This window comes from Hemiscyllium ocellatum, chromosome 42 (assembly GCF_020745735.1).
Source record: "Hemiscyllium ocellatum isolate sHemOce1 chromosome 42, sHemOce1.pat.X.cur, whole genome shotgun sequence".
In the NCBI taxonomy this organism is placed as follows: domain Eukaryota; kingdom Metazoa; phylum Chordata; class Chondrichthyes; order Orectolobiformes; family Hemiscylliidae; genus Hemiscyllium; species Hemiscyllium ocellatum.
Window position 1 is genome coordinate 28,375,149 of NC_083442.1, and position 18,967 is coordinate 28,394,115.

Genomic DNA, 18,967 nt, shown 5'->3' on the forward strand with positions numbered 1-18,967 from the left:
CCAAAAAGTTGCTCTTGCCAAGTGGGTTCTGCTGGCAAAGCCAGAATTTCTTGCCCATCCTTAATTGCCCCTGAAAAGGTGCCTGGATCTCATCTGCCCTCTGAAATGCCTTGGTTGGGCTCTCACTGGAACTGCTCAGGATGTCAAGTGGTGACCAAGGTGGGCTCCACAAATGGCAGTAGTGGCACTGCCACACAAAACCAGCTATTGCAGGTTCTACTGAGAGTCGTGTCCACAGAGTGGCTGAGATGAAATCAGGCAGGAGGAAGCCAATGCCACACAGGTGAGAAAATGCCAGGTTACCCCTTCTCAGTCTGGCTAATCTCAGATGTAACAAATCAGCAAAGTATCACAAATTGAGCTCTCAGCCCTGGGGTGGAGAATAAAAGGTGAGCTGTGGTTGCTGCCCAGATATCTATTCAGTGGTGATGATGCTGCTCCTTTAACAAGGTCGTGTTGTCCTTTGTTTTATTCAAGTGTTCTATGAGGCAGAGTTGCTCTGCTTGAAAGGCTTTCAAGTTTAAAAAAAAACACTTGTATAAAGAAAATGGGAGTGGCCAGTTCTCCCAGCTCAGATTTTCTCTGGTTTTAGCAGTCAGTCAGTTTTGAGGCTGCTGGTCAAAGAAACAGTTACATGGAAGAATGTGTCCCATGCTGAATCTCTTTGACTTCTCTCCTGTAAGACTTTGTGTTTGATTTTACCCTTTGTGTCAAAGGGTGTTTATGGGAATTGTTGCAAGTATTTGGAACAGCCTCATTAAGTTGGGGATAACCTGTTGGGTTTTCAGATCGGTTAAGTAATTTTATATTCTTTTCTCTTTTGTTTGTTATTCATTCGGTAACCTTGCAAATAAATTCTGTTTTGCTTAAAACTAAGTGGTTGGACCAACTGCATCTCTCCTAGAATATCCATTCTACACCTGCTTGAAACAACTTGCAAAGTTAGGGTCCAGGCTACGTTCTTGAAATGTAATGAAGAGGTCTGGCCTGATCCATAACAGACTGGGGGCTTGTTCTATAGTTCCGATTGAAGTTCATCAAGTTGCGATAGAGTTGATTAGGTTTTCAAATAGTTATGTTGTTCTAAATTTAGTTTTCTTCTGTTAGTTTTAACTATTTATACACTAAGTGGTTGGGCCAGCTGCATCCCTCCTGGAATATCCACTTTATACCTACTTAAAGTAACTAGAAAAGTTAGGGTCTGGTGTATCTTTTTGAAATATTTTGAGGGGATCCGGCCTGGTCCATGGCATCAGTGAGATAAAAGAACCCAAGAAACAGTAGCAGGAGTAGACCATTCAGCCCATCAAACCTGAATGTGAGAAATTATGAAGCAAACACAAGAATGATGAATAGGATTAGACCATTCGGCCCATCAAACCTGCTCTTGACTGAGATAATGGATAATCTTGGGCTTCAGTTCCACACTTCCACCACTCTCACCTTCCGTTGATTCCCCATGAGACTAACATTCTACCTGTCTCAGCTTTACATGAATTGGAAAAAAGTGCATCTATAAGCATGGAATAGAGAATTCCAAATATTCCCAATCTGGGTGTGAGTGTTGAGAATAGGTTTGACCTGTGGCATTTCCACCAACACATGATGCCATCTGCATTTGAAACAGGGCTACCCACATTAATGCCTGTGAAATCATATCTGACAATAAATCACAGTGGCTCCGTAGTTAGCACTGCTGCATCACCGCACCAGGGACTCAGGTTCAATTCCACCTTTGGGTGACTGTCTGGGTGACATTTGTGCATTCTCCCCGTGTCTGTGTGGTTTCCTGCAGGGGCTCTGGTTTCCTCCCACAGTCCAAAGATGTGGAAGGTTAGCTGGATTGGCCTAGGGAAATACAGGGTTATGGCGACAGGCTAGGGGGCTCAGTCTGGTTAGGATGCTCTTCAGAGGGTCAATGTGGACTCGATGATCTGAACGGCTTCTTCCACACTGTAGGGATTGAATGATTCAGTCCCATCAGGAGAGGAGGGGGAAAAGCAAATGGAAGGAAAAACTCAATGTATTTATTTCATGTAGTGAAATGCCCCAAATCATTTCTCGAGGGCATAATCAGACAAGATTTGACTAAGAGTCACACAAGGGGAACTTAAGATGGGAGCCCAAATGCTTGACCACATACATATTTTGAGGAAAGTTTTCAACAAACAAGGAGATGTAGTGGGGCTGAGAGGCCAAACAAAGGACCTGCAGATTTTAGGATCCAAGCAGCAAAGCCACAGCTACTTACCTTGAAGTGATTGAGATCAGGAAGCAGCAAGATGCCAGAGAGAAAGGAGTGCAGAGATCATTCGTAGAATCCTTACAGTGTGGAAACAGGCCATTTGGCCCAACAACTCCACACCGACTTTCCAAACAGTAACCCACCCAGACCTATTCCCCCTTGTCCTACTACTCTACATTTACCCCTGAACACTGGGCAATCCACCTAACCTGCCCATCTCTGGATTCTGGGAGGAAACGGGAGCACCCAGGGGAAACCCACACAGACACAGGGAGACTGTGCAAACTCCACACAGACAGTCACACCCTAGACTGGTTGTAGGATTGGTAGAGTTTGCAGAGATAGGGAGGGCTACGGCCATGAGCAAAGGGGGTGGCGAGGGGTAATGGGTAGTGGCGATGTGGAAGCAAAGACAGGAAAAACAAGCAAGAAGAGATTTTTAAGATCCATTTACAGTTTTACCTCAATAATCAGATCCTTTCCCAGAAGTGCTGCTTTACAATGCGTGTATATACAAAGCATGCCCTGTTGTTTTTTTTTCATTCAAGAATAATTCAATCCAGACCAAATTTAAGTTGCGCAGTTGGGAGCAAGTGCCAGTGGGAGTGGTGCAATCAGGAGCATTCTTTCATAAATCCGTCTCTGGTTATACACTTGAATCAGATTCACAATTGACTGCACACTTCTCATAATGTCGTTAGAACAGGGACGTGGACTATTTTTTAACATGGAGAAGGGCTTCAGAAATCTGAAGGTTAATGTGCAGGCTCAGTTGGCTATTAGGAAGGACAACGTGATGTCAGTATTTTTTTAGATTAGATTACTTACAGTGTGGAAACAGGCCCTTCGGCCCAACAAGTCCACACCGACCCACCGAAGCGCAACCCACCCATACCCCTACATTTACCCCTTACCTAACACTACGGGCAATTTAGCATGGGCAATTCACCTGATCCGCACATCTTTGGACTGTGGGAGGAAACCAGAGCACCTGGAGGAAACCCACACAGACACGGGGAGAACGTGCAAACTCCACACAGTCAGTCGCCTGAGTCAGGAATTGAACCCGGGTCTCAGGCGCTGTGAGGCAGCAGTACTAACCACTGTGCCACTGTGCCACCCACTTGATTTCAGGAAGGCTAGAAAACTGGAACAGTGAAGTATTGCTGAGGCCGTATAATGCTGTGGTCAGACTACCTTTGGAACATTGCAAGCAGTTTTGGGCCATGCATCTGAGGAAGGACGTGCTGGTTTTGGAGGGACTCCAAGGAGGTTCACAGCAGTGATCCCGGGGATGAAGGCCTTGTCGTTATAAAGGAATGGTTAAGGAATCTGGGTCTGTACTCGGAGTTCTGAAAGATGAGAAGGGGGATTTTATTGGAATTGGTTGAATACTGAGAGGGCAAGATAAAGTGGGGGTGGAGAAGATTTTTCCACGAGCAAGAGAGACTAGGATCCTCGGGCACAGGTTCAGAATGTAGGGACAACCCTTTAGAATGGAGATGAGGAGGAATGTTTTTCAGCCAGAGGGTGGTGAATCTGTGGAACTCATTGCTGCAGAGGGTTGTGGAGGCCAGATCATCAAGTATATTTAAAACATAGGTTCTCAATTGGTAAAAAGGATCAAGAATGGGGTTGAGAAACATATCAATGGCAGAGCAAATTCGATGGGCCGAATGGCCTAATTCCTCTCCTATATCTTAAGGTCTTATAGTTACTTGCGGGTCAGTTAAAGTGAAGGGCTTACTACCTGTGCTACAAATGGAGAGAACAGTGCACTGAGTAGTGCAATATGCCGTGGAATTTTAATTAAGTTACCTTAATTCAGAGAAAGAGAAGCTTTTTTGTCTGTGGCATTTCTCTCAACTCCAAAGCAATTAGCATCCAATAAAGTGATATTTTAGAATTACTTACTAAAGGTATGAAAGAAACATAGCAACCAATTTGTACACAGCAACCTCCATGATAACTTGAGCAGGCAAATGTCTTTCAGTGATGTTGGTTGGAAGGGAGATTACGGGCCAGATCACCAGGCTAAATGCTCTTGCTCTTCAGAATAACACCATGAGATCGATTGCGTCCATTTCGGGACAGAAGGTAGCTTGGTGGAGAAAGACTGCATTGTGACATTGCAGCTGTCCCTCGGTGCTGCACTGTGGGGTATCAGCCTGGATTATGTGCTCAAGTTAAACGTGGCAAAAGAATAACACCTGGAATGTTTGCACTGCTTCTCGGATCGACCGATTGTTCAAATGTGTTCCAAGTATTGGCCCAAGTTCCTGGCAATCTTGCTTTCCAAGCTTAGGTAATTCAGCCTCTCTTACCATTAAAGCTCATGGTAGTCTAAGTTGAAATTGGTCAATTTGGTCATTTGGGAAAGACTGTTTTTACAGTTTCATTAGTGGCTAGACCCTAAATCATAACATCACCAACCTCTTCTGTTAGCAACTTCAGAATCTGGAATTAAATTTCCTTCATTGACTCCATTGTGCACGGAATGTGACTTAGAACAAGGAGTAGGCCATTCAGCCCTTTGAGTCTGTTTCCACATTCAATGAGATCCTGGCTGATCTGTCACCTAACTTCACATAGCCTTGAGCAGAAAGGATACCCTTTACCTTTGCGATCAAATGCAGTATCAGGTACAGCATTGGCAGATTTTACTGTTTGGCAGAATATTTCTGTCCTGAAGTCTGAACCCAGTTGTCCAATATACAAGTATTTACTGCGAGGAAAGTTCCTCAGCCCTGTTCTGTTCTGCTAACTGTCCCTTGCATAGCCTCAGAAACTCAGTGTTATTGAGTAGTATGTGACTGCCCAGAATCTAACAGAACTTTCCCCAAATATAGCCAAGCTCCTCACCCACATAATGGGCAAGAATACATACTCTGGAGCACTACCTCAAAACCACCATTTAGTATGAATGTGTGGTGCTGGAAAAGCACAGCAGGTCAGGTAGTATCCGAGGAGCAGGAGAATCAATGTTTCAGGCAAAAGCCATACCTGATGAAGGGCTTTTGTCCAAAACATCAATTCTCCTGCTCCTCGGATACTACCTGACTTGCTGTGCTTTTCCAGCACCACACTCTCGACTCTAATCTCCAGCATCCTCACTTTTGCCACCATTTAGTACTCTCAGTACAGAGCAGAACATGTAATCTGGGAGCTGTACAAATTATTCTTTACTACGTGAGGCAGAAATGATTCATTCGTGTCTGTTTTTGAGATTAATCAAACCTGCACTAACTTGTATAAAACCAAAAGATGCTGTAAATCAGAAACAAAAACAGAAGTTGCTGGATAAGCTGAGCAGGTCTGGCAGCATCTGTGAAGAGAAATCAGAGTTAATGTTTCGGACCAGAAACGTTAACTCTGGCTTCTCTTCACAGATGCTGCCTGACCTGCTGACTTGTTCAGCAACATCTGCTTTTGCTTCTGCATATTATTGTTTAATTGTTGTTGGGATGTTAATGATGCTGGCAAAAGCATATTTTTTGCCCATTCTTTGTTGCACTGGAGAGCATCGAAAACCTATCCCAGACTGATCAGGGATGACCCATTTCCTGAAAGACACATTGTTGATGACATTCCAACACCAATAATGGGAATTATGCATTTCCAGGAACTTACACATTTTTGAATTCATACTTTCATTTGAAGACTGTTAATTTAGTCTTTAAGTCTGTCAGTTTGATGTCAACAGTCCATTTCCTAATATGCAGTAACAGAATGGATTGCACATTTGTTTCAGTCTGGAACTAATTACAGCTAATGACCAAATTTTAAAATAAAAGCCCAAGTGTGTAATTTAGGAACTCCCCAGAACAAACATGTCATGGTAAAATCTCGAGGGTATAATATTCCCCAGAAGCCCGTCCTGTTTAATGCACTCACGTAAATTGCTTTGAGCACCATCTTAATATACGGCTTAAAGTTAGGAGGTTCTGAAGTACAATAAATCAGATGTAGGAAACTGCGCACAAAGGTATGAAAAGATGATTTTTGTTTTGGGATGCCCACCATCAAAGACAGTTAAAATAATTTTCACCAATTAAAAGAACAGGTTACAACCAGAGCATAACCAACAACAAACGTAAGGGTGGGTACAAGGGGGAGGGAGGGAAGGAAGGAATAAACTAAAATGGATTTGGAGAAAACCAGCCCATTCTTTATTTAATAAATCATCACTTGTTTTAACTTGTGACACGAGTTACAAGCAGTGCCCACCAGGACTTACACGCAAGGAACACAAGCTTTACCAGATACGCCTTAACTTTGGTTTACATTAACTAGCTGATCCTCGATGGTGTGGCTCCTAGTTAGAGTCTGGAGCATAGGTGCTGAATTGGAGGCGAGATTAACTCAATCTTTAAAGGCTCTTGATTACATTTTGCTTTAGGACTGAGCAACTATCTGAATAGGGACAAGCCAACATCAGTTTGAGGTGATGAGGAGGGAGGTTTCTGTCCTTTTCCTTGTGTAAGGACTGTGTCTTTTTATTTTTGGGTTTTCTTTTATAAAACTTTGGACTGAAATTAAAAAAAAAGAACTGTTTTAAAACCGGTGTTTGGCTGGAAGTAATTGAAGAATTGGAGCAGAGGGGATGCAGCCTTTGTTGGCAACAAGACTAGTGACCAGTTATGAATCACAGAGACATTTTTGCCTGCTAACAGCTATGTGATTGGTTCTCAGGTAAATGAACAGTTTTAAACTGGGAACAAGTTACAGAGACAGAGAAGCGTTCAGAACTTCCCAGTTTGGGAGTGGTCTCCCGATTCTCTGCAGTCAAAATGCATTGTAAACCTGAGGAAAAATAGTTTATCTTTAAACCAAAAGTTGCTGTGTACTGTGTCTTTTAAGTGATAAATCAGGGACTTTTTAATCAGTGAACCAGCTGCTTTGTGTCTATTACCAACCATCCGGAGAAAGATGATTAAATAAATGTGTTGACAAAGACAAAAATCATAAAGATCATCTCAACAACAGAACCTGGCAACAAAGATTATGAACTGTCTTTCCACTTTCTCCCTCTCTCTGCCTATCATCTATTTTACCATATCTGTATGTACGTGTGTGTGTATAAGGGGGTCTTTATAAGAGAATTTGAGATGAAATTCACAACAATGCAGTGGCTTTAAGAGGTTATTTTGATTTTTTTTTCTTTTGAAGAGAGGTTTAAGGCAGAAGTGATGAGCAGCCTACTAGAATCACCGGAGTAAACAGCTTGTAAGGCCTTGGTTTTTTTTTAGGAGGAGAAAGTGAGGTCTGCAGATGCTGGAGATCAGAGCTGAAAATGTGGGTTGCTGGAAAAGCGCAGCAGGTCAGGCAGCATCCAAGGAACAGGAGATTCGACGTTTCGGGCATAAGTCCTTCTTCACAAAAATAGAACAGTAGAAGCAGCCTGACTGGGTGTGGTCAAACCCCCACAGAACCAGGAACTTTAGCTTAGCTTTTAGTATTTGCTGTTGGGGTCTTGAAGAAGAGGAAGTTTCCCCCCACCCCCCCTTGGTCACAGCCAAAAGCTGGGGGTTCTCTGTCTGCAATAGGATTTACATATGAGGCAGTCGGTGTTCTGAATTGTTTTTTGCCAAGGGGTGTGTTTATGCGATATTAATATATTGGAACAGATAGTTAGTAATAGTTACTTATCTATTATTCTAAGTTTTCCAATAGAGCGGAGTTATTCTAATTCCTTTTTTGAGGCATTTTAACTATAGTGGATAAATAAAGGTATGTTTTGCTGTAAATTCAGTAGTTTGACCAATCGAATTGGAACCCAACACCTTAGATTTACCTTTAAAATAAGAAAAATAATTAACGTATAGACTATCTTCTGAATATTTTGAGCGGGTTTGGTGTGGTCCATAACAAATTAGTAATGCTATATGCTGACACTTCATGATTATTGACTTGTAGCTAGAGTCTTGTAATAATTGGTGCTTCTTCTTCACTACAAATACCTGGTCCATGTTCTCTATCAACCTGGGCCTGAAATCAGGCAGAATGGGAAGCTCCCGGTAATTTCTCAGATCTTTAATGTTTGTGACATCTCCGGGAATAGTGGGTCTGAATTTCCAGTATGCTACTCCAGGGCTTCCTAACACTTGGGAAAAGATTACTGAGATAGTAAATCCACTGGGTATTGACTGGCTTAATACGGTAAAAACAATGACTGCAGATGCTGGAAACCAGAGTTTAGATTAGAGTGGTGCTGGAAAAGCACAGCAGTTCAGGCAGCATCCGAGGAGCAGTAAAATCGACATTTCGGGCAAAAGCCCTTCATCAGGAATACAAGCAGAGAGCCTGAAGGGTGGAGAGATAAGTGAGATAAGGGTGGGGGTGGGGAGAAAGTAGCATAAAGTACAGTAGGTGAGTGGAGGAGGGGATGAAGGTGATAGGTCAAGGAAGAGGGTGGAGTGGATAGGTGGGAAGGAAGATAGGCAGGTAGGACAAGTCATGGGGACAGTGCTGAGCTGGAAGTTTGGAACTGAGGTGAGGTGGGGGAAGGGGAAATGAGGAAACTGTTGAAGTCCACATTGATGCCCTGGGGTTGAAGTGTTCCGAGGCGGAAGATGAGGCGTTCTTCCTCCAGGCGTCTGGTGGTGAGGGAGCGACAGTGAAGGAGGCCCAGGACCTCCATGTCCTCAGCAGAGTGTGAGGGGGAGTTGAAATGTTGGGCCACAGGGCGGTGTGGTTGATTGGTGCCACCCTCCCCCCTGACCTAACACCTTCATCCCCTCCCCCACTCACCTATTGTACTCTATGCTACTTTCTCCCCACCCCCACTCTCCTCTCACTTATCTCCCCACCCTTCAGGCTCTCTGCCTGTATTCCCGATGAAGGGCTTTTGCCCGAAACGTCTATTTTACTGCTCGGATGCTGCCTGAACTGCTGTGCTTTTCCAGCACCACTCTAATCTAGACCCATACATTTAATACCTTCAGTGGGATGAACGTAGCCATCCCACATATATAGAACTTCTCACAGTGCCTTACAGTAGAGGGCATTAAAACAGTAAACCAGAGAGAAATTACCAGAGGTGAATTGCAAGAGAGTTTAAGGACACATTTAAAAGATTGAATTGGGAGGTCAGCAAAGTGGTAGCAAGGTGAAGTAGTTCACTATATCAGAAGAAATGTTATGAGAATTCTCAGTCACTAACTGTCCCACAAAACAGCTACCAGCTATAGCAGGCACCCAGTGTTGTTAACGTCTAGTCAGTACAAGCTTTATTTGGTGTTTCTCAAGGGTTAACATGTTTTCATGTATGACAGAAGTTGCCTGTATGGACATTCTTGTCTGAGATCACATTTAGACATCAAGGTACAACATTAAAATCTTTGTTTTCATTGGACTGGTGAAAGTAACCATTAGCTGTAATAATGTATTTGGCTCCAATCCATTCCCATTTCACCAAGCTAGGTCAACTGTTCAACTGCTGAATAAGCATCTGTTTTTATATAAAAGAACAGCATTGCATATTTGTGAGTGAGTGAGTGAGAGAAAGAGAGAGAGAGAGAGAGAGAGAGAGAGTCTGTGAATTGAGAGAGAGAGAGTCTGTCAATTGATGGATACCCATCATTTTGCCTATTCATCATTCCCACAGGCAAGAATATACAGTATAACCTTGCTGTCCTTATGGAAACACTGTGGCTACAAGATTAGATCAGAGATGAGGAAGTCTGCTTCTGTATGGGACATACACATCAATATGTGTTATTTGTTTCATTAGAAACCCCCCGATACAACATTATGGAAATTCTAAACTGAAGATGACCCTTAGCTATAAAAGTGTAGGTTTTCAAACTACATGCACACCTGAAGCTAAAGATGCCACAACACAATTCAGTTCACCACCAGATTTCCAGGTTTCTTTTCGATCAGTGATTAGAATTCTAACTGTATTCACCTGCTAGGTCATAACTGGGGATTTATTCATATTCATGCATATTAGAGTAGACTGAAACAGGGGGCATTGGATGAAGGTGAATGATATGCAATGTGTGACTTCATAAATAAACGCTTATCTGTGTACAACCACACTCCAGGGTTCTAACCTTTAAAGTGTGGATATTGTAGTCTAGCCACGATAGCTGAATTCAGTTTCGGGATACCTCTGTGAATAAGTTTGTTAGGAATATAACATTGCTGTCTTTATATAAATACTGTGGCTATAAGATTAGATCAGAGAAGGGGAATTCTGTGGTGGATTTCTTACCACGTGACTCCTCAGTGTCTATCCATCATCTAAAATGCAGGTAGGGAGTGTGATGGAGTGCACTTCACTTGCCTGAATGGATGCAGCTTAGAAAACACTCAAGAAGCTCAACACCATCAAAGACAAAGCAACCCACTTGTTTGACATCACATCAGTATTCACCTTCAATATTCAATCCTCCCACCATCAATTCTCAGTGGCAACACTGTGTTTCATCTACAAGATGCACTGGAAAAGCTCATCAAGACTTGTTCAATAGTGCCTACCAAATCCAAGACCCTCATCATCTCAGAGTGCAAGGGTAACAGACATATAGGAACGCCACCACCTACAAATTCCCCTCCAAGCTGCTGACCACTCTGATTTGGAAATATAACACCATTCCTTCGCCGTTGCTGGGTCAAAATCCTGGGATATCCTCTCTGACAGCACTATGGTTGTATCTATAGAACAAGGACCGCAGTGATTCAAAAAGGCATCTCACCATAAACTTCTGAAAGGGAACTAAAGATAGACATCAAATGCCCACATCCCATGAATTAATAAACAAAAAGGCATTGTCTTTTGCAAGTTCTGGTTTATTTTGTCTGTGGCAATCTTCGTGAGAGGTTCCGCCAGATAGATATAATTGAAAAACCACTGCTACAAAGAGATGAGAGGAAATGTTTCACAGCCACAGGGAGAAAGGAATTGCACATCTGAATTTGAAAGGTGTTAACCAAGTAAGACTTTTCATGCAAACTAACCCCAAAGGTGTCCAAACTGAAGAATTGGCTCTTGCCTGCTGGTACATGATTTAACCCCTAGTCCTGCCCCTCATTGACAGGTGGGTTGTTAGTTGCTTTGTATCACTGCAACTATAATACAGTACTTTAATAGGATGGAGTGTTAAAATGGATAACATTTTCTGTAAACAGTTACATCTGATTTCTACACTGGAGAAGTAACAATGTACAATGGGTGTTATGTTTGAAACATTTTGGTGCTATGGGGGGGTTCTGCAGTAAATATTACATCTATCCTTTATCCTTGGGGTGAGACGGTTAGCTGAAAACCCTTTACAATCAATGAGGTATTTTTGTACATCCTGAGGTCGTGAAATGTACAAGATAAATGCAAGTCTTTTTCTAAGTAATAGAGTTGTTACACTATAGGAATGAGGGCTTGTTGAAGGGTAAACCATTCAGGACTGAGAGGTGGAAGAATTTCTTTACTCAGAGAACGTGGGGAATTCTCTCCCACAGGAAGCTGTTGGGCCCAGTTCGTTCGATATATTCAAGAGGGAATTGGATGTGGCTCTTGTGGCTAAAGGGATCAAGGGATATGGAGAGAAAGCAGGAGTGGAATCTAAAATTACATGATCAGCCATGGTGGAACAGGCTTAAAGGGCCGAATGTCCTACTTCTGCACCTCTTTTCTTTATGTCTATTTTTAAAGATATACCGTTTTCAATGCTCTAGTATATTAATGACTCTGCACTGGTCTCTAATCATGCCCTTCTGTTTTTTATACTGTAGTTCTTGTGTCAATGTGGATGTCATATGCCACAAATACGAAAGCTGTGATATATCGGCAACGACCAGATAATACATGCTATTAAAGAGCAGATGGTAAAAAAAAATTCTCCACTGCAAATTGATAAAGATCATCTCCCACTGTTAACAAAATTGTTCTCAACCAACTCTAATGGGGTATTTTGCCCTGACAGTTTTGCGGGTCATCAGACACTGAAAATGTCAACCTTTTAAACATCTGTGTACTATTAAAAACTGTGACAAGACAGCCAATTTCTGCTCACTTGCTGTGTCTTTTAAGTCAACATTTACCATTCCTATGTCAACATTTCCCATACAGTTTCACTTTGAGCACCAGCACAGACTAGCTGTAGGTTCTGGACATTAGGTGGCACTATGGGGCAGGTTTTTGAAGTCCCTCTTCCAACTCTTATCGCCACCGTGAGTCATTTACTAGGAACAAAATTGGACACCTGCTGAAAAAAGACACCTTTGGTCAAAGGTTTTCAAGCTTCACTCAAATATTTGTAATGACAGTATTCACAGACAGAAAAAAACATATACACACTTTGTACCTGTTTCAACATAACAAAATAGGTGACAACAATTCTGTAGTATATTCCTGGTTTAAATTTAAACAAACCTTGGCAGTGAACTGTCAGCCATCATCTAAAATGTACATTCTCCCTTGAATTGTCTACTAATCAGAGCCCACTTTCTAACCAATTGGCATTCTCTTTTCACACAGTATAAAACATTCCCCCGAGCCCGGGTGTCTCTGGAGAAGGAGCACGCAGTGTCCACCAACACCCTTGAGCTATTCAGGGAGAGCTGGGTGCCGCGGGAAGTGGAGTGCATTATTTCCCTGTCCAATTTTATTTTGATTTAACTCCTGCCCTCCCCTTCACTGTTTGATCACACAGCATTGTCCTTTGATGTGAAGGGCACTGCTTGTCACTGGTCACTTGGGTGTTTCCTTTCTTCCTGGTGGGAATTGAATAAAGATTTGTACACCTTGTGTCTTTCACTGTGTCCCACACCTGCACACACACAACATGGGTGCTGGGGGAAAAATAAGCACTACTGCAGTTAGGCAGTAAAGAAAAAAAAAATTTTTAAATAAAACATTCCCCTCTCCATGGGTATTCTTCTGAATGTCACAGAAATGTACAGCATGGAAAAAGACCCTTCAGTCCAACTCATCCATGCTGACCAGGTATCCTACCCTGATATAGTCCCATTTGCCAGCACTTGACCCATACCCCTCTCAACCCTTCCTATTCATATACCAATCCATATATGCAAGATAAAAGCTTCAACAAATACTCTCCAACACTCTTTCGTGACCATTAGAATAGAGGGCGGAATCTAATATAGTTTTTTTTCAAAGCGCGAGTTGCGTCCAGTTTTCTGGAAAGATTTTCACAAGGCCGAATGGAATTTCTCAGTGTCACTACCTGTCCTGCCCACAGCAACCCTCATGTCCAATTCTAGCTCCATCTTACCATGCACTGTTCCCAGAACAACTTGCCACTCACCAGATATCCACCAGAAGATCAGCCTCCCTTGTACCTGCGCCATCTTTGAAGGGTCTCTGTTGACCCAGATTAGAGTTGGCAATCACTGGCAGCATAATGACATTCCAGCCACAAAGCTATGCTGCCCACATCACATCACCGCAAAACTGGTACTCCCTCACACGTACAACTCCAGTGTTTCTTCATTCACCTGTGGGATGTGGGCATCACTGGTGGGTGATCAATTATTGTCCATCCCTAATTGCCCTTGAGACGATGGTGTTGGGCTGTCCTTTTGAACTGTTGGCCCACAGTGCTGTTTGAGAGAGAATTCCAGGATTCTGACTTAGCAACACTGAAGGAAGTCAATGTATTTCCAAGTCAGGATGGCGAGTGGCTTGCACGGAAACTTGCAGGTGGTGGTGATCCCATGTATCGCTGCCCTTGTCCTTTTAGATGGAAGTGGTCATAAGTTTGGAAGGTGCTGTCTAAGGATCTTTGGCGAATCTGCAGTGCATCCTGTAGATAGTGCACACTGCTGCTACTGAGTGTCGGTGGTGGAGGGTGTGGGTGTGGTGTCAGCCTGCTGGATTGCTTTTGTCCGAATGATGTTAAGCTTCTTGATTGTTGTTGGTGCTACACTCATCCAGGCAAGTGGAGCGTGTTCTGTCACACCCCAGACTTGAGCCTTGGAGATGGTGGACAAGCTTCAGGGAGTCGGGGATGAGTTATTTGCTGCAGGATTTCTAGCTTCTGTCCTGCACATGTAGCCTCACCCTAGTTGTTGTTTAACCACCAGACGGCACAGTCTATCTCCTTAGATACATCCTGTCTCTTGTCCAGTAGGATACATCACATTAGGAGAGCAATCAAACAAGTCCAAACATGAGCTTCTGTTGACAGCCAGCAAAAGCGAACACAAAGGAAATGGATACAGGTTGCAGTTTGCTCTCACAATGCCAACCAAACACTGGCATCTTGACCCAGACAGTCCATGATGGTCCTCTGCATCCAGCTTCCATCTGGTTGTTAGTCGGGCCAGGTCCTGTCTACCTTGTAACATCAGCTGATCAGCTGAGCTGTCATCCGCGAGGAGTACCTCCTCCGGTCACTGTCCACAGCCTTCACCTGGGAAGATTACTCCCTTTCACCTGGCTCCTCAGATTCAATCACCTTGTCTTGATGTCTACTCCAATTGTGGGAGCACAGTGGGCGGCACGGTGGCACAGTGGTTAGCACTGCTACCTCACAGCACCGGAGACTCGGGTTCAATTCCTACCTCAGGCAACTGTCTGTGTGGAGTTTGCACATTCTCCACGTGTCTGCTCTGGTTTCCTCCCACAGTCCAAAAATAAGCAGGTTAGGTGAATTAGCTGTGCTAAATTGCCGGTAATGTTAGGTGAAGGGGTAAACGTAGGGGAATGGGTCTGGGTGGGTTGCTCTTTGGAGGGTCGGTGTGGACTTGTTGGCCCGAAGGGCCTGTTTCCACATTGTAAGTAATCTAATCTAATCTAAGAACAGTGCTCCAAGATGGTGCAGCAGAATCTGTCTGGACCAGACTGCAGGGCATCACCTAGACTGGTCCAGGTTACAGAACCAGAAGTACAGCAGTCCCACCACCTGCTCCACCATGACCCTGGTCACTTGGTGAGTGACCAACACACTTCATTGAAAAGGGAGTGCCTGCTGGGCTTTGTCTAACCACCCCACAGCCACATAAACCATTCCCCTTGGCGCTGCACTTATTCGAGCCTATCCTCAAGTTTACATGATGTAGTGATGTTTCCCTAGGAAGTTGACCAAGTGATGGGGGCTTTTGAACCAGCATTCCTCAAAGGCATCTGGATGGGTATATGAATAGGAAAGGTTTGGAGGGATATGGGCTGGTTGCTGGCAGGCAGGACTAGATTGGGTTGGAATATCTGGTCGGAGTGGACAAGTTGGACCGAAGGACCTGTTTCCATGCTGTACATCTCTATGACTCGAAGTCAGTTATTGCTGCTAATGTCTGCATCACTGAGATGACAACATTGCGCTAGCATCAATGGCCATTGACCAATGTTTGATACAGCTGTATGTTCATTTTGCATGCATTATGTATGTGCAAAGAAAGGTTTGCAACTGAAACATAGCTGGACTTTATAAACCCATGATGTCCTGGTGCCCAGCAGATGTGGATCCAGCGATTTCACCAGCAAATGACATTGACTGCTCTGCCCTGTGTTGTCTGAGCCATTTTCAGTTGCATTGAGCATCTAGGGAATGACACGTAATGGCTGGGGACATAGCTTATGGGCAGCATGGTGGCACAGTGGTTAGCACCTCACAACACAGGGAACCCAAGTTTGATTCCACCCTCAGCTGACTGTCTGTGTGGAGTTTGCACATATTCTCCGTTCTGCATGTGTTTCCGCCAGGTGCTTTTGTCTCCTCCCACAAGTGAAAGGTATGCAAGTTAGGTGGATTGGCTGTGCTAAATAGCCCATAGTTTTCAGGGATGTGCAGGCTAGGTGGATTGTCCGTGGGAGATGTGGGATACAGGGATGAGGTGGGTCTGGATGGTATGTTCGTTAGTGGGTCAGTGTGGACTTAATAGGCTGAATGGCCTACTTTCCTACCGTTGGGATTCTATGAACACCAGGCCTGCCTGACCTTCAAGTGCCACACTCCTGCAGCCCTCCCTCTGTTAAAGTATCAGAAGATGCAACAGCAGCACTGTCATACAATAACACGGAAGGAAATTTTGAGACAGGTATCCAAAAGCTCAGTTAATGATTTAGCCTTCAAAAGGACCATCTTAAATGAGGTGAATTGTGGAGGAGGAGAGGGTTAGGGAGGGAATACCGGAACGTACGCAGCTGAAGACATGGCTGACCAAAGGGCTAGTGGAGAAAATTGGGAATGCCCCCTGGTTGGGGAGAGGAGGGGGAGCAGCATTTGTGGACAGTGTGAGAAGATTGCCAAGATGAGGAGATGGAGGGATTTCAAATTGTGTCCCCACGACATTCAGCCTGTGAGCCCCTGGATTACCTCAGGTCAATTCCACTGCATTCCTGTAACTCGGAAACAAAAGGACTCAATCTTAATCCTCTTTGCTAATGCTAATGTGAAGACTTGACCTCTCGATCCTATTGAAACAAATTCGTCTGATCTTTGCCAACTGGCCGCCTGATGCTGGTACATTTTCCCTGAATCAACTGATTATAATCCTGAATGATTACATATGTCAACCTTAACTCTCAGGCTGGGGATTAAGGATGCTGGGGAGGAGATTAGGAGGTTGTGTTTTCATTGATGGATTCTAAGGATAATATTAGCAGAATTGAAAATTTAATTGGAGGTATCAGCTCCCTGTTTTTTTTTCGGAGTAACTGGGGACTTTTCAGATCCAACCTTCCTGTATTGATAAAAAGTGTGTTCCAATAGTTTTCTTGTTAACCAACTCCTGCAGCTCCTTCAATGGACAACTAGTTAAACATGAAACAGTCTGATTTACACAAATGCACAATATCAGTCCTATGTTTATTCTGGTATTTCCTGATCACCTTCTATTAAAGACATCCTTTCATTAATCATGTAATAAAACAAAAGAATTGCAGATCTAAGGCTAACAAAGAGAACACTGGAGAAACTCAGCAGGTCAGGCAGCATCTGTGGAGAGAGAAACAGAGTTAATGTTTCGAGTCCAGTGACCCTTCTTCAGAACTGATAGTTGCTAGGAAAAGGTAGGTATTTATGCTGTTGACAGGGAAATGGCAGGGGGAAGGTGAAGATAAAGCAGATAGGTGGAGAGGAGGGATGGTTGATAGTAAGCCTGAGGATTGGGATGAAGAGAAGGTAGAAATGGGCTGGATGTGCTGAAAGCAGTCAAGATTAGAGCAGTGCTGGAAAAGCACAGCAGGCCAGGCAGCATCCAAGGAGCAGGAAAATCAACGTTTCAGGCAAAAACCCTTCCTGGTCCCCGGATGCTGCCTGACCTGCTGTGCTTTTCCAGCTCTAATCTTGACTCTAATCTCCAGCATATGCAGTACCCACTTTCGCCTGGGCTGAAAGCAGCCTACATCGTGACAGGACCTGGGGCGCGAGACTGGGTAAAGCACTGTAGCTGGCCTGAAACAGAGATATTGGTCAGGGAACATGGTGACAGGCAAACAGGAAGCTCAGGGTCATTTTTATGGACAGAATGTGGATGTTCTGTAAAGCAGTCACTCAGTGTACAGGAGACCACATTGTGAGCAGCGAATACAGTAGACTAGATTGAGTGAAGTGCAGATAAATCTCTGCTTCACCTGGAAGGTGTGTCTGGGGCCTTGAATAGTAAAAGGGGGAGCTAAACTGGCAGGGGTTATACCTTCTACGATGCACAGGAAGGTGCCTTGGGGGTATAGTTAGCTGTTGGGAATGGAGGAAGAGTGGACCAGGGTGTCCTGGAAGGAACAGTTCCTGTGAAATGCTGACAAAGGAAGGAAGGGGAGGGATAGATCTGTCTGGCGGTGGCCTCACGCTAGAGGTGGTATGAGCCTTTTTTGAATTATTCTTTCATAGGATGCAGGTGTTGCTAGCAAGGCCAACATTTCTTGTCCAGCCCTAATTGCCCTTGAACCGGTGCTTTGTAGGCATTTTCAAGAGGGCAATTAAGTATAACCACATTGCTGTTGGATCTGGAATCACAGGCAAACCAGAGAGGATAGGAGTGGCAGATTTCCTTCCCTAAAGTAAACCATTATTTTACAATAATAAATCATCACTATTACTGAGACTAGCTTTAATTCCTTTATGTTTTAATTAATTGGTTCCATTTAAATTCCACAAGTTGACATGGTAGGATTTGAACACATCCACAACCTATTAGACCAGGCCTCTGGACCAGTCCATCTCCCATATGGGAAGCCCATTTTGCTTTAGTACCTAGGCTCAGAAGAGGAAAAAAAAGCGAATGTTACTAATTTCAATTGGAATCCATCAACCTTTAATGGAAAATGTCTAATGGAAGACACCTATAGTTCAATTGGATGCTACCAGTCAGTGTCTGGTCTTAATGATTAATAGTGGATCTGTAGCCAGTAACAGTTACCACAGTGGATAAAGGGGATGTGGGGGGGGGGGAAGGTTTAAATGGTATTTCAGTGCACTGCATCATGATAGGATTTACGCTAATTGTCCTTGCCACGCAAATTGCTTCATCAGTATCCCTGAGTCAGAAGCTTGTGGTTCCAAACCCTTCTTCAGACGTTGAGCTCAAACCCAAGGCTGACACTGTGGTGCATTAATGTGAGGATATTGCTCATCAACAGGGACATCTGTTGGGCACAATGCCAAACCAAAACAGAGGCAGAGTAGCATTGTGGTTATGCTACTGGACTTGTAATCCAGGGAACCCAGATCAATACTCTGAGACACAGTATCAAGTCCCACCTCAACAGGTGGAATCGTTTAATAAACCTCTTTGTTCAGAAACTCAGTTTTGTTTTAA

General features: G+C 43.7%; 1 protein-coding gene across 2 annotated transcripts in view; it reads right to left on the minus strand.

Annotated features, from left to right (window-relative positions):
• Nucleotides 1–18,967, minus strand: part of LOC132834651 (collagen and calcium-binding EGF domain-containing protein 1-like) — a 159,669-nt gene that overhangs the window by 125,218 nt on the left and 15,484 nt on the right. The window lies entirely within an intron of this gene.